Source organism: Cavia porcellus, unplaced genomic scaffold, assembly GCF_034190915.1.
Source record: "Cavia porcellus strain 051 isolate PalLab524CR breed Dunkin Hartley unplaced genomic scaffold, mCavPor4.1 scaffold_4, whole genome shotgun sequence".
Taxonomy (NCBI): Eukaryota; Metazoa; Chordata; class Mammalia; order Rodentia; family Caviidae; genus Cavia; species Cavia porcellus.
Window position 1 is genome coordinate 65,014,163 of NW_026947487.1, and position 13,184 is coordinate 65,027,346.

General features: G+C 33.4%; 1 protein-coding gene and 1 non-coding gene across 5 annotated transcripts in view; both read right to left on the reverse strand.

The window, feature by feature from the left end:
• Cfap299 (cilia and flagella associated protein 299) overlaps positions 1 to 13,184 on the reverse strand; it is a 635,152-nt gene that overhangs the window by 339,662 nt on the left and 282,306 nt on the right. The gene's annotated exons all lie outside the window — the stretch shown is intronic.
• Positions 8,087 to 8,223, reverse strand: LOC111753910 (small nucleolar RNA SNORA2/SNORA34 family). The gene has a single exon (XR_002788678.2). It is a non-coding gene; the product is annotated as a small nucleolar RNA SNORA2/SNORA34 family (small nucleolar RNA).

Here is a 13,184-nt window from a genome sequence, read left to right on the forward strand (position 1 = left end):
ATTTCTTTCTTTTCCTTTTTACCCTCCTTTTTTCTTTCCTCCCTCTCTCTCTTCTATTTTTCCTTCTTGCTTCCCCCATCATCTGATGTAGGCATTTATTCCTATAGTATTTACTTTTAAATCTATTTATGTCATAACCTATGGATTTTGGTATGTAATGTTTCTCTTTTTGTCTGAAAACATTTATTAAATTTTCCCTTTTAATGTCTACATATACTTATTGGTTATTCAGGAATGTATTGTTTAATTTTTATGTATTTATATATTTTCTAAAGATTTCCTATAATTTAATTACTAGCTTTACACCATGCAGTGTAAAAAGATACTTTAACCCTCTAAACATCCTTAAAATTAGTTTCTTATCCTACTATGCAATCTATCATGGAGAATGTTCTATGTGAAATTCAAAAGTATATGTACTATGTTGCTGTTGGACAGAATGTTAGGTTCATTTGATGTACAGAGTAGTTTATATTCAGTGTTTCCTTATAGATGTTACATTTGGATTATCCTTTCATTCCTCAAAGTGTGGTGTTGAAGTCTCCTAACATTATTTTATGATAATTAATCACTCACTTCATATATATATATATATATATATATATATATATATTTTACATTCTCTTGATGAGTGAATTCTTTTATTATTATTTAGTGTAACTATCTCTTCTAGTTTGTGACTTAAAATCTATTTTATTAGAATAGCCCTTTCTTCTTTTCTGATAGTTAATCTTTTTCCATTCTTTCACTTTTATTGGTGTGTGTCCTCATAAGTGAAGTCTCTTGTCGGCAGCATAGTTTGGTTTCATTTTCTAATCTATTCAGCCAACTTATCCTTTTATTGGGATATTTAATTTGTTTACATGCATGGTAGTTATTCACAGATGGGAAGCGCAAGTACCATTTCATCATTTCTAGTTGTTTTGTGTATTTTGTTCATTGATTCTTCTTTTGGGGTAACTTTTCCTAGTGGTGTATTTTAATTCTTTGTGTGTATGTGTCTACTTTATATTTTTATTTATATACTACTATATATGTTTATTTTTGTTTATTTTATTTTTGTTGTTTCTGTGATTCTTACAAAACATTGCATAATTAAATTATTTTAGCTGATGACTTAACTTTGTAAAATAATTTCTATTTTGCTCTATTCCTACAATATTTTGAATATTTGATATTACATCTTATATCTTTTTATTTTAGATATCCCTTAAGTAATTACTGTAGGTATTATGATTTTAACAGTTTTTTTAAACCTCAATACTAAAGATTTAACTGCTTTGCATCATTATAGAATTACCATTGCCAAAATTTGACCATGTACCTCAATTTTCCAATGTGTTTTATTTTTTGCGATGTTTTCTGATACGCCTGAATACTTCCTTTATCATTTTTGAAAGACTGGCCTGGTGATCATGAACTTTCTCAGTTTTGTCTGGATACATCTTTATCTCATCTGTATTTCTGAAGGATAGTTTCGTTTGGTACAGTATTCTTGGTGAGCCTTTGTTTTCCTTTAAAACTGATTTTTTCCATTCCAATGTATCTTTGCCTGTGTGGTTTCTACTGAGAAGTCTGTTACCAGCATGCTGAAATTCTTTTACATATTATTTGCTTCTTTTCTCTTGTTTATTTTTTTTCTGGTGCTAGTCTTTGTCTTTGATTTTTGACAGTTTGATTAGTTCTTGGAATCACCTCATGTTGATAGAAGATAGTTTGGATACCTTTCACCTTTCTGAACCTGAACTTTACATTTTCCTGTAGTTTTAGTAAATTTTCTGCTGTTTAATTTGTAAGTTTCTCATACTTTTTACCTTTTTCTTCTTTTTCTGAAACAACTATGATTCAAACATTTGCTCTTTTGTTGCTATCACATAAATCATATAAGCTTTCTTTATTCTTTGTCATTTTTTCATTTAATTAATTTCACACTTTATCTTCTACTTAAACCATTCTGCTATTGATGCTATTATATTTTTTCATTTTGTTTTTTGTATTTTTTTGCTCCATGACTTTGTTTGCAATTTATTACATCAATCTCTTATCATATTCTGGTTACTCCTTTATTTTTTTTATAACTGCTCTCCAGTATTTCTTTGGAGTTTACTGCAATTTCTTTTTCTTGAAAGAGGTAGTTTGAATTTATCATCACTCAGAAATCTCTCTATTTTCACCTTAATTTGTCCACGTGGTGATGTCAGATTTCTCTTCTCCTGATCTCTGTGGTCATATCAGTGCCTGCACATTTGAAAAACAGCTACTCATTGAGAGACCTTCACAGGCTGGGAAAGAGTGGAGCACTGGGGCCTGTCAGAAGCTCAATACAACTGTGATCAGTGAAGTACTCTAAGCACTGACATCTTGTACCAGATATAACTGGTATATTGCTGGGTCATGTTAGCTGCCTAGGGCCACTGCCTGGAGTTCAAGGCCTCACACATTGACCCAGTGACAATATTAGCAAGAAATGCACTCAGCCATGAAAGCCTGAAACTTAGGAATCTTTGATCAAGGCAAATCTAGAGATCCATTTGATAGGTAGACATCTAAAGTATGGGGTAATTGGGTTCTGGAATTCACTGTAATGGGCAATGTTCCGGGGCACAAAACAAAATCTTATGTTGACTTCCTACTCTCTTTCCCTTGGTGGTGATATCTCTATCTATACCATTTGTTTCTATTTTGAAGCAGAGGTGACGTAACTAAGTACAAAACTCACCTTCTGGCCTTCGTTGATGTATCTTTTGTGAATACTGCACTACAGTCACGTACTGTGATCTCTCATTTTGTTTTCCCTTCCATGGTGAGTGTAGCCTGTCTTAAAATTATTGTTTCTGCAAGGAGGTATTCACTGGTTAGTCCTCGTTCACTGTTTTGCTGTACTTACATCTTCATGTGATTCAATCCATGCCAAATTAATATTCTCCCTTTATTTTTATTGCACATTTTTATCCTTCTTAATAAAGACTTTTTCCTAAAATTGCCTTTATATTGGGTGCATTTTTATGCACAGTGCCTAAATTATTGATAACCTTTATCATTATTTTACTCATATAGAGTAAAATCATATTTTAGAAGCTCATCTATTCTATATTTTAGTGGTTTTCACTTAGTTTCCCAATGAGTCAAGTCCAGAACCAAACCATAAAATATTTTCTTTTCATGATGACACCAGTGATAACACTGATAGAAGCAAACATTTAACTGAATTTAACTGAATTTTCTACTCTAAAAAGTGAAGTGTTTGTCCCTTCATGTACTTTTCCCTACAGTGTTATACAAAGTCATAACCCCAGAATCAGTGAGAATCATAATTTAACCTTCTTTCTTGCGAGGAACTGGATTGTGAAAGTAATTAATATCCCAGATATGAAGTATTTAAACCTCTGACATTTTGCACCGCAGAGAACTTCTCTAAACCATGGTACTTAGTAGCTGGACCAGGAGATCATCGTTTTAGATTCTCACAATTTTGTGTTTCTGGTATACAATACAGATTTAGGTTTTAAATTTTTATGTTTTATATATGTTTTAGATTGCATATATTTTAGGTTTTTTATTTTTATCTTTAATTGCTATTATTTGGAGCAGAAATAGTCAGTATCAAAAACATATTGATAAGAAACATTACAATGTCCAATGAAGTTAACATAGTGTGAAGCAAGATATTTTCAAAATAGAAGTTCATATTCATGTATTTATCCAGAAAGGAGCATTCTTTACAAATCAAAATTAGAAACATAACATTAATTAATTATTTGGTTTGATTTATCTGGGGATGATCCAGTCCATGTTAGAAGACCAAATTACAGCTAAAATCACTCAGTTTTCTGCATTGTTGAGACCATACCCAAATTATTATGTCCTTTGGTAGTGCTTCTGTCCTTTGTTTAGTTCATCTACATCCTCTCTGATCTGGACTATTGCAATAGTGTATTAGTCACTTTCCCATTGCATGCAAAATACTCAATACTTGCAACTTAGAGGTTCATTTTTCTCATGGTTTTAAAGGATTCAGCCTACAATTTTCTAGCCTGAAGGCAGAAATGGCATGGCAGAAGAGCGTGATGAAGGAAAGCTGTTCCACCCACAGCAACTAAGAAGCAGAGGGAGAAAGAGAAGAACTGGAGACAAGAATATACCCTTACAGGTCACACTCCTGGTGAATGCCTCACTGCCTCACATTTTCAACTCTAAACTGATTAATGGATCAGTACACTGGTATGTATAATGCTCCATGATCCAATCACTTCAAAATCTCCACTTTGAACACGTGAAACTTTTGGCAGACACTTTAGATCAATACCATAACCATCTTCCAACTAGTATCTTACTATTTTCTTCTCTTCTGTGATCCGAAGTGTTATCTAAAACACAAAATCGTGAAATATCTTTATAATCAAGAAAACATTAGCTCTCTAACTTCCTGAGCATGGCATTTAAAGCCTTTTTGATTTACTAACTACAATCTTAGTTTGCTTTACAGAAACTAAAGTGCTTTTCTGGTAGCCAAAACTTTTCCAACGGAGAACATTACACCATGACTATTTGTCTTTCTTTTTATTGGTACATCTAGATGAAATATTTTCTTTTTTCTCCAATGCATTTCTCTCAGCAATCCTTACCTCCCCAGTGATCTGGAAAATTCTTAGTTTAAGACCCATGCTAAATGTCTTCCTCTCTTCATGTCCCAGCATCTGGTTCACAGCTTAGCTGAAGAATTTATCATGCTGAGTTAATTACTCATTGAGGCATATAAACAGTTTTTATAAACAAATGATTCAAATAACTGAATCCTTCAAAGAGCATTGGTTTCGTGTATCTTGAAATCTTCAAAATGTGGGACTGTGTACACATGATATACAGTAGTTACTCAATCCATGTTTTTGATGATCCATCTTCTAACCAGTAGGATATTCTTCCTCCAGCCCAGAAGCTACAACGAAAATGTTAAATTGAAAGATAATCTGTGTCTAGACACAGTGCTGAGAACAGGAAGAAACTTTAGAAATAATTCTAAAACCAAGAAAACATAAAATATTTATTTTAAGGAAATCTATAAAAATATAATGTTTGTTTTTCACTATTGGCTGAACTTTTTTATTCAGGGAGACCAAAGACAGTCTTTTAAGAACCTAGCATTTAACTTTTCTCAACTTTTCACTGTATCACTTCTCTCTAAATTTATTCAGTGATCCAAGGCCTCTTACTGGGCAATGGCAAGAAGTTATTTTCAAGTGGAGAAATTCAAATCTTCTTTTATAAAGCTGACAGTAATTTTTAACTTGTAAATAAGCCCTAGAAAAATAGTGATACTTCAGTTTATTAACTTAATTTGTTTTATGAAATTGAGTAAGATTGCTGTGTTTGTGCTAGTGTTTGTGTTTCTGGAGGGGAGGGTGGAAGATGACTATGCCTGTGTTTGTCACCTGATGCAGAGTTTGCGCACAGAAGCAAAATTTTGGCAAAGGCTTCTATTTGTAGGACAAATTGTTTGCAAACAAAAATGTTCTTGAACCAAGGAGCAATATTAGTGTACTCTGTTTCTTATGGTACAACAAACAGTTAAGGCAGTAACTGAAGGAAAGTGCATTTACTGAAAACACCCGAAGAAGGAATATCAGTGACTTTGTTAAACTTAATGTTTAAAAAAGAATAAAGCTGATAAAAGACTAGATCCAGGAAGTAGCAATCACAGAAATAGTAGCTCTGATGGATTACTTCATCACAATCTGCCAGGCATTCCACACACTTGGGTTTATTGTTTGCACCATAAACCATAATCCTCACAGGTAGTTATCTAATTTTATTGACCAGGTGTAGAGGACTACTTGCCAAAATTTTATAACTACAAAGTAAGTAGGTCATAATTTGAACTCAGATCTATTTTACTACAAAACCAGTGTTCTATTGGCATTCTTTAGGGAACAATTTAAAAAGATAAGAAGGTAAAAGAGACTGTCAGTTAGTGAAAAGTTAATTAAAGATGACCTCAAAGAGCTAATTAAGTCAAGTGATGAGAATGGTGACAGGAAAAGAGACTAAAATGAAATTAACATTATGGCATTGGAAAGTAAATCATCACCCTCATGCAACAGTAACGTGGTTTAAATTCACACTTTGGTAGAGCAAATACAAAATCCAAAGTAAAAAACTAAAGATTTGTAGAATTCATTTCACAGATGTTATATGGACATCTTTGGAGAAAATCACAGTGGCTATCAATCACAAAGCATTTACTGAAACCTCTGCTAGCTATGCCTGAAAGTACAGTAACATTTCTTCCATCACCAAGCCATCCCTGCACTTCCACAACCATCCCTTCTATACAAGTTGTTTTTTCCCACTGTTAGTGACCACTAAGCAAAAGCAGTGCATGCATTCATTGTCAAGCATTCTTGTGTCTATAAATTCATTACACAGGGCCTTGACCTCCAGGGGCTAGGTGTTCAGGGGTTAAATCAAGTGTTTGCTGATAAGTTGGCTATTTCTACATCACTTCCCATAAGTGTAACCCATGAAAATATCTAGCATTCAATCTAGGAACAAAAACATTAACAAAATAATATGCTGTCATATTTGAAAATCGTTTCCACAATTCTGCAGCAGTCTTATTCACTCAGTGTGTTTCTGATTACTGGTAGTATTTTCCATTATTATATCAGTATTTTTCTAGGGAAATTGGAAAATACAATTTTAGAGATTAGTAATTGTTATAGTGGAAAATTAACAATCAAATAGCATGATGACAAATACAATCTTACTTGACTCCATTACAGTAAAGAACTAGATAATTCAAAATCATTGTATTTGATGATAAAGTGTACCGCTAAATCTAAAAATGTGTTTGTGTGTGTGTGTGTGTGTGTGTGTGTGTGTGTGTGTGTGTGATTTGAGCATAGTACATGCCTATAATCCTACTGCTCCAGAAGCTGAGGCAGAAAGATTACTGAAAGTTCAAGGCCAGTCAAGGGTACATAGTGATTTAAATCAGCTAAAACTACAAAGTAAGACCCTGTCTGAAAAAACAAAAATTTTTTTAAAAATGTACACATGGACAGTTATTTCAAATAGGCAAATGAAGACAATGGTCACAGTCAGTGTTATATCCTGAAGACTAAGGGGAATTTAAAAAAAAAATAGATGATTATATATTTCTTCATTAACTGTGCTGTGTTTGAACATGAAGGTAAAAAAGCACTACGCAGCCTTTTAAGAATATTAAATGCATTCTGATATTTACCTATTCTTAGGAATATGCAAGACAAGTAATTAGATGGTCAGCACTTAATAAACACGTTTTCTTCATTTATTGGTTTATGTTTTCCTTATTGTAATACTAAAAAACTAATAAAGGGCATATAAATGATGGTTTTCTATTATTCAACATCAAATGCATTTTGAAAATTTCATGTGTGTTAAGAAAAAGTTATGGAAACTGAATATCATACCTTCTAAAATGTCTCCACTTTGGACAGTCCAATGCCACCTAGTGGCATTTTTAATTAACCAGTTTTGATACATGGTATAATTTTTATTCAGTGCTACCTTGATATGTGACTTATTTCTAATTATCAGAATAAAGTTGGAACCTGACAATGATAATCTTTCCCAAACATTTGCTTTGGGAATAAACTGTTTCTAGATTGATTTTAGTACTATAGAAATAATTTCTTTTGTATACTGTTTCTTTTATCACATGCTCAAACAAAACAATTAATTACCTAAATAAAATATAAAATATTCAACTATTAAAGTAAGTTATCTCTTTATGTCAGTTGCTATCATTTCAGAAATTTCGAGTGTGTGACTTCTAATTTCTTTTGTGTTTATGTCTTCTGGACTTATTCCGGGCTGGAGGTCAGGACTGCATCCTGCTCACTCGTCCTGCGATGCAAGGTTCCCTGGGTGGTGGAGAAGTGTGAGGTAGCTGATCATCAATGTTCCCCCAGTGGTGGCAGGGCCTCGAGGCATGGGTTCTTCTCCTCTGGCCCTACTGCAGCAGCCTTACCAGGCGTGTGGTTTCTAGTCCAGCCAGGGGCAGCAGGCTCACGGAGGTAGAGGGGTTGGGGGTGGGGGACTAGTTGTTTTTTTTTTTCTAATGAATTGAAAATTACATTTGTAAAGTTCTGAAATGGCCAAAAGACCATAGAAAGATATCTCTTTAGGCTCCTGCTTGAAACCAACAGCTTCAGAAAACTACCGACCTTGATTAAGGGTCATTGCTCTCATGTTTTCTTCTAATAATTTCGTGGTGTCTATTTCATATCATTTCACCTCAATTATGTATGCATTATTTTTAAACTTTATTAAAATTATTTTTCATAACAAAGTAGAGGTTACATTTTTCTCTATAGGGGGCATTTTTTAATGTGAGTGCTTGATCAAAAATTTGGATTATATTGATGGCTATCAAATTATTTTATTACTTGGTTACCCTTGAGTTATTATGCCAGTTTTGAGAAAAACTGTTGAATTTCTATACCTACATGCTCATAGGATAAAATTTTTAAATATTTGGTATGAATTTTAAAAAATTTAATATAATTACCTTTTGGCTCTACTTTCTATCTCTTTAATTCCAAAAATATATATTTTCTAGCCTTTATTTTTTTCACAGACCTTAAAGAGTATATTCCTTTTAGTACAGCTCTTCAGCCATGATACTCCAGCTACTTTATATATTATCATAAAATACATCATTCTGAACACTTTTGAGGCTCACAGTGCAGCACGTTGACAATTTCACTCTTTCATTCCTCATACATTGGATGTTACTTTACTTGCTTTTTGTAATTTCTTTGGTTAATGTCTATGTTCCTTTATAAAAATAAGAAAAAGTAAGCCTTTATGTTTTTAATTCCCTGGAGCAGATCTTCAATTGCAGTTACTGAACAGACACACATGGGCCAAGAGATGAAGAAAAGCAATGTCAAAGGATGCTTTCTTCTGTTAAACTTCCTGGTCACACAACCGAGGAGCATATCAAAGAAGTTACTTCACAGTTTCATTAGAGTATAGAGGACATGCTTGTCATTCCTCAGTTCTTCCATCTACGTCCTTACTTAAACCAATTTAAAACTATGGTTTCAATTATCTTTATGATGAAAACTCCTATGTAAGAATTTAAAAAGTTAGGGAGGAATTTATGTCTGCTACTCTTAAGAGGTTTCAAGTAATTTCACTACAGTAAAGTACTAATAACAGGATTTGAAAACAACATTCTCCTTTGGACCATAGACTCAAGCCATCTGAAATGATTCTAAGCAAATGAAAAATGGTACAACAATAAAACTGAAGTGATCTTCCAATGAAGTCATTCATCTTTATAAAAGAACAAAAAGCTAGTTTATGATGATGCACAGGGTAACTTGCAGAAAGAAAGCTGCAGGTAGTCGTCAGACTCATACAGATCAAAGTTGCAAAGAGAAAGTAGATTATTTTTCAATTATCAGTGATATGTAGCCTAATTTTGAATTAAGTACCGTTAAGATATCACTAACTTTACAAAGTGTTATGCCCAGTCATGCTTCCATTAGCAATGCATCTTGGTACTTTGGTAGCACTGTTAATATCTTAAACATTTAATATTTAAAATTTTAGAAATAAATACATTATAAAATATATAGCTATTTGTATTCATATACATGCACATCTAATTTTGCCAGAGAATATTTTATTTATTCCTTTTTTCCTCATTAGAATTGTGAATGCTTGCTCAGCAAAATATTTGTGTCTCTGAGCTGGCTAGTATGATTGGACCATTAGCATCTCCCACAGTCTAAGTGCCATCCATGTGTGTTAACTTAAACATATATTCTTAGGTTCCCAGGACAGCATAGGTTAAGTGATATGAGCATTGCCTAGGAGTCAAGAGTGCTAGATACCTTGATATAGCTATTAATTTGCATTGGAACTATGGGAAAGTAACTTCATACAACATGTAATTTTTCATCTGTTAAATAAAGTAGAACCAGATCATCTCTACGGTCCTTGAATCTCAGGAATATTACACATACATATACATACATGTATGTGCATGCATGTTATATACAACACAATATGTGAAATATACAAATATATATATATATATATACATATGAAACTATACAGTCCTTTTAAACTCCTTTTATTAAGTTCAGTTTTACCATTCATAGCTGAAAATCAACTTTGACAATCTAATTTATATGTGACAGAAAAACCATTTTGTCCTAGTTTACGTGACTGTTGAGTTGGGAAGATACACAAACACTTAATGAGAACAGCATGTGATACATAATATTTGTTACAATCTTAGGTGAAGTTAACTCTCACATATCTGAGATTATATTGATCAATGAAATTAAATAGCTGGCCTCTCCTAGAAAGTGGTAGTGAATAGGGATAATTGCCAGCTCCTTAACAGCTGAAACAATGCTGTTGAGGGTAGACTCCAGAGTACAATTCAAAGATAGTACTGAAGGCCTAGGAACCCACTCAGTTCCACAGTTTTGAACACTAATGTGATTTCCTTCAGTAGAAGGCCCATGATCTCTTCAGTTATGCAAAGGTAGCTAAGTGAAACAGAGATGACATACAAGTAAATTTCTTCTAAGATATCATTGCTAGAAGTATCGAGATGCATAACTACCTTAACATAAAGCAGTAGTTAGCTTTTAATCTACTGTAGATGCTTAGCAGTTACATATTAAATGCTGTTAAAGCTTTGTTCTGTAAATAACTTTGACTTCCAATACCTTTAAAACTTTGTTATAAAATAGATAGAAATACTAGAAAAGGTAAATACATTGCTATTTGCTTTGTACTTGTACAAGTTTGCTTCCATATCACTGTTTACCTAGTCAATGAACAATATTTGACCAGTAGATAATTGGTGAGTTCTTTTTAACTCTCCTTTTTGATTGTTTACTGTTCCCTAAACTCAGATTAGAGTTTTCAAAGTTCAGTAAACTAATTTTCTCAGGTTAGTAAATATTTACAGGTTTTATTCCTAGCATTAGTCAAAATGTATTGGCTGCATCAAGAGCAAGAGTTAATCAAATAAAACAAATTTTCAAATCAAGTACATTATTAAAATCTAAATGAAGTTTTAATATTCTTTACCATGAAAAAATCTATAATGTAATATATTAAAATATAACTAGCAGATAAACATTTAAATACAACACCCAATAAATAGGAAACCCATGGCTAAAATTAAGCACACTGATTTACAATTTTTTTCTGGTAAAAACATGACCAAAGGTGTCTTCCACATGTTGACATTAGACTCATGTTTTTCTCTTCTGATCAGATACTGTTTCAAAAATATTTCTACTTCAAACAATATTTTACCAGCATGTGTAGGCAATGTTTTCACAACATTTTTAATAAATTGGACAAAGCCTTTGAAATTCAAGACTCTTAACCACAATTGAGAACGAACCATGTTGCCAGCAATTGTTAGTATTTAATATTTTAATTGAAAAGAAGGAAGGAAATAAATGAGGAAAGGCATGGAAATGAGAAAAGAAAGAAAAAGAAAAGAGCAGAAAATGAAAGAAAAAAGAAAAAGGACTGTCTGAAGTCTTCTACTTTCTCAGTTAAACACAACACACTACGTTCACTACATTTGTCTTTCCACCACAGTAGACAGACAGATACACCCGCATTTCCACACATATCACAAGCTACCCAGCAGTATACCTGGTCTAGGTTCTTCCTCAATACCCATATGACATGAGTGCCATCTTCCTTTATTACTGTATCTGTGAGGTCTATGAGATAAAAGTCTCCTTTTCAATTGACACACCCTAATTTAAAGTTAGTGCCTCACTATTGGCATGGTCTGTCTGTCATCTCTATTAAATATAGTGCTATTGGAGCAGGTTATTAATCACACAGATGCATCTTGTAGGACACATGCTGTTTAGAACACATTTTTGTCTTTGTTTTGAACTGTTGCTCCTTGAAGATTTAAGATATTCTAGGTAGCCATTAGTTTTAATCAGAATTTTGCCATTATGAGAAAAAAATAATATAATTTTAGTGCAAACCAACAGCATGCCATTGGAATAGACTTAACATGAAGATGGATGATCTGTTTTACACATACATAGTTTTTTATATAAAGATCATTTGTTATATATAAATTTAACTTGATTATTATTTTTTTAACATAGAATGAAATGGAATACAGAAGGATCTTATTAGATAGGGCTTGGACTCCCACACTACAATTTCAAACAACCAAATCACTTGCATACTAATCTGAAATTGACAATGATACATATAATAAACTAGAGAGGATAAATCAAATATTTAGCTGCCTGTGTTTCTGTGGCCAAAGTATAAGAAAGAATGTAGCCAATGTCCTCAGAATAACAAACTGGAGAAATTAGTGTTCTCCCTGGGTCACCAGTGCTGTGGTCCAGCATTGTCTCAACAAGCACAGGAGAACTGTGGAGTGCTGCCTCTTGCCCAGCCACACTGTGTTAATGAGCACAGGCAAATGTCTCCCTGAAGGGCAAAGGTTCTCAAACTTTAGAGAGGCTCAGTCTCAATTCCAGATTTCCTAATTTAGTTGTCAGCATCCTACAAAAGCAGCACAGGTGATTCTAAAGCAGGTGGCAGAAAGATGCCGCTTTATAAAACATTACCTTATGGTACATCGAAAATGCACCCTCCTCCAGAGTCTGTATTCTGAAGTGCAGTTTGAAAGGTATTGGATCATGGAAGTGGTATGCTCAGCAGTGGCTCAATCTATTGATGTGTTCATGGCTGACTGTGCTGTGAAAAGCAGGGCCTGGTTTAAAGTGGGTCATTGAGTCCCTGGCCTAAAAGGGTATATTCTTGTCCCCAGCTCTTCCCTCCTCACTCTGCTTCCCAGATGCTAGGAAGTGAGCAGGTTTTCTCCACTATGCCCTTCCACCACGATGCCTTCGCCTTGGAGACCACCAATATGGACCAAACGTGCTGAATCATAAGGTAGATTAAATCTCTCTTTCTCTCCTTTGTGGGTGTCTATTATTTTGTCCCCAAAACAGGAAAGCTAAGTAATGTAAGGCTGCATGACACATAGGTATATCAGTAAAATATATATGTCAGGTGACATCTTTTTGTTTTCATTGGCATTACTATGTTACCTAATTTTGGAGAGAAAATAAATATTAATTTCACTGAGGATTAATTGAATTGAAGGAAGG